Source organism: Montipora foliosa, chromosome 14 (assembly GCF_036669935.1).
Source record: "Montipora foliosa isolate CH-2021 chromosome 14, ASM3666993v2, whole genome shotgun sequence".
NCBI lineage: Eukaryota > Metazoa > Cnidaria > Anthozoa > Scleractinia > Acroporidae > Montipora > Montipora foliosa.
The window spans coordinates 13541535-13545347 of NC_090882.1; the positions used below are offsets into that span (position 1 = coordinate 13541535).

Consider the following 3813-nt stretch of genomic DNA (forward strand, 5'->3'; position numbering starts at 1 on the left):
TAAATACATTCGGTTAGCGCTGACAGATTTTAACAAATTTTATGGGAAATTAAGGTATTTGATAGGAACTGTATGTGGTTAGAACTGATCCAATTTGAAAAAAAATTACCTAAGGGAACGCGAGAAAATTCGCAGTTAATTTTACAGATTTGTACACGTTGACGTCACAAAAATCAGGAAAACACGCGCGATTCAGGCTTTATGCGCCATACTACTGCCCAGCTTGCGCCTGCCCATAAAACTCTGGGGAGCCTTCTTAATTAAAAGTAGTGGGTTTTCGGTCTTCTATTTGGCGAAATTCGCGACATGCAGACCTCTTATTCGCTTTTCTTAATTCTCCCCGAATAAGCGCGTTTTAGGCAAGGATTAACAGCACCACATTGTTTACCTACCTAAAGGTTAATCACAGACCAAAGATAAAGGAAATCCATCTTTCTACTTCTGCCACAAAATTCAGATTTTTCGCGGATTTTCATCACCGCTGGTCTTAAAAGCTGTAACTGTACTCTTATGACAGAAACTAAGTTGTTGGTGTTTTTTTTTCTCAGAATGCCATTTGCTAATCTTTGTTTTGATTCTAAAATAAACCGGTTGGAATTACCTTTCTGCTCGGTGGAAAAGCTCAATCAAGCAAAGTGCTTCATTCTGTGTGTCGCTTGAGGTCACAGGCTTTGCGAAATACTATATATTTTAGGTAAAACTTAAAATAATGATAATTTGTAAAACAAGCGGCATAAGACTGGGAAAAAAAGAAAGTGAACGGAAGGAAGAAACAGCAATTTAGGCTTGTCCCCAGGTAGCTCGGTCTGTATCTTACCCATACTTCACCACAGTCGACATTGCTACATCCGAAGTGCTTTTCGGCTTGTTGATCATCTGTGTGCTTCACTCCTCATTTTGACAGTTTTATCGCTTCATACGAACAGAGGACTAATTCCAAAGCTATGTAGAACTCTACCTTAAAGAGCTTCAATCTGCTGCGAGAGCGGTAAGAATTACTGAAATGATGGACGACGAAATGTCCATGATATGTGGGAAATGCAGCAATTATTAGTACCCTCTGCTGATGAAAAATTCGTCCATTATACTCAGTTCTAGAATGTCGGTAACACGTGATAATACCTTTTTATGTGAAGTAATCGTTACCTTAGATTCTTAATAGAATGATACATTTATGCATACTAACACAAACATTATTTGAATTTGAATTTTGGAAGGAGCATAAGTAGTATGCTAATAACTGTAAAAGCTAACTGAAGCAGAGTTAAAATACCAGCATGAGCGGATCAAGATGGACAACTAATCTTCTGCTCCTTCATTGTTTTCGTCCTGCTCTTCATTCTTTCCCTTACTTTATTTAACTTTATAATATTTTACCATTGTTTACTTTATACTGTGGGGTTTTCGCTGCCGACATTATGCTTGATACAGTTACTTCACTTTGAACTGAAAATAACGAACCAAATCGACACGATGTTAAGACTTCAAGAAATATGTAACTAACGGTTCCACTGTTCTTGTCACATGCAGCTACCCGACACTGATAGCTGACTCACTGTTGGAGAAAATACGAAAAGCCTCAAGTTCTTAAATAAGGGATATGGAAAAAAGCATATGCTTTTTAATTAATTCACTTTCAAGGTCAAGCAACAGTTAAATTGAAACAATTACTTTGGCGGTTGACTGAACTGGCTGTCAAGATTGATGTTATCGGCAAATATATACATAATCGGTACATACTTTTATTTGAGAAAGCAGATTGAACTGACAGATTTGGGCAGGCTGATGTGGACCTGCTATCTAACGGTGATTTGTTTAGTATAGAAAAATAAAAGTAAATTATGCAGAAAATTTCATGCAAGAGATAAATGAATAAAATAATAAAATGCTCAAATTCCTAAAAACCTAAAAGGATCACCACCACTGGAGCTTTACATGAAAATTTATTAACATCTTTAGGAAATTTACGGATGGTTTGTTTAAAACTGCCCTTGTCAACAAATGATTTTAAATTAACCACTATCTCCATAAATTTGATCCAAACAACTCAAATATTTATTAACATCTTTAGAAAAATCTCGGATGGATTGTTTAAAATTGTCCTTGTCATCAATTGATTTTAAATTAACTACTCTATTCATAACGTTTGAGCCAAATGACTGGGCCTCTGTACATTGAATCGACTCCCTTCAAACTTCATTCATTTCAAAGTGGTTTTCCCTCCAATCCCAGACAATCGTGTTGGCGTGTTCACTTTGAAGAGGGACTTTATGGATTATGCACTAAGGTGCGGAGTTGCAGAAAATCACCTTTCAACCCAAGTGGAGGTGTCGGCATGTATTTCCATCCTTTTTCATCTTTGTACAACAAGATAAACAAACGCTGAGAATTTTATCAGGTCGCAAAGCTAAACATGTATTTTAATATTTTTTCATCTTTTTACAACATGGCAAACAAACGCTGAGAACTTTATCAGGTCGCAAAGCTAAACAGCTGTCAAATCCTTGGATTAACAAAGTCTATAAGAATAAAGAATCGTCTCTGTTGGTCACTCTGAGGTGCCACTTAAGGCAGGGTCGAGAGCCTTGTTGAATTGCACTGTGGGAGTGTTTTGGGAGTCGCATTTTCAACATTGCGTGCGCGGAGCAAGAACTCAAGCTGCAAGAAAGCGATATACCAGGAGCTGAGCTTCCTAAACCACCAGAACATTGTAAAATGGCAATATTAAAACGATCGCTCACCTGCCAAGGTGCAAAATTGTCCGGAAAACGAAAAGGTTTGATCAAGAGGTCAGTGAGATCGTGGTACATACGACGTTTACTTATTAACAACATAAGCTGTAAAGATTTAACCCGAAGTTAATTGTTATCGTACAAGAATATACCAAAGTCTACTTTGCAGAGTAAACAACTGCCTAAACAGTTGCTCGTCCCCAGACACACAATGCAATTCAAGACAATGCAAGACTCTCGACCCTGTCTCCCACGCAACCTCAAAGTGGCCAATTGCTCTGGCAATGGAAAACCTGTATAAAACCTATCGCCACTGGTTACATATTAAGAAAAATCCTTCTTCTCCGAACCTGTAACTGCACCTGAAATAGAGGGAGTCCGAGAGACACTTTCTGTTCCCCTCAGCAAAGAGAAGAAGGACTATATTCTGTCCAACCAGAATCCTACGCTCCACAAGACACATTTGGTCCAAGCCTTTAACTGGCATTAACGAATATCTCAGTTAGTTTAGGAATGTATCCTTCTAAACTAAAACATGCGGAGGCCGTTTTGGTTTACAAATGCGACAATTGGAGTTGGCCCCTTTTCAGATGAATTAAAGCACATTACTACAGTGCATATGACCATGTCCTAAAACAACTGCTGTTTTCCAACTCAAAAGAAAAAAAGTAGACTCTTTTACTCAACAATTACGTTGGAACAACAAAAGAAGTCATTATAATTCTTAATCATTAAGCTCTGCCATTGAATGCCAGAGCTTAATGAACAAGCAACTCCTTTTTTCTGTGGATTCTATCAGACAATAAGGATGAACACCCTTCCGATCCTGTTTTGTAAAAAATGTAAGCCGAGAAGTAAGTGTTTATCGACCTTGAGTGTGCTTTACAAAGCTAAACGTTGGAACGCATACTCTAGGAATGGAACACAGAATGCTGGATTGTGGACTGCCAGCAATATGCATTAGCTATGTGTTCCATTTGAACTACAGAATAGACAAATTATCAAGAAAAAAGGGTTTGTTTAGCTTGTTTACTTGTAATAACTCTGCAAGCAACTAACTGGTAATGTCAGTACCAAGGGC

At 37.8% G+C, this 3813-nt stretch overlaps 1 protein-coding gene across 1 annotated transcript in view; it reads left to right on the forward strand.

Annotated features, from left to right (window-relative positions):
* The first annotated feature begins 849 nt into the window (after positions 1-849).
* LOC137985261 (uncharacterized) overlaps positions 850-3813 on the forward strand; it is a 16436-nt gene continuing 13472 nt past the window's right edge. The window contains exon 1 of the mRNA XM_068832828.1: positions 850-988. The gene's annotated coding sequence lies outside the window, so the exon portion shown is untranslated. The remainder of the gene's footprint in view (positions 989-3813) is intronic.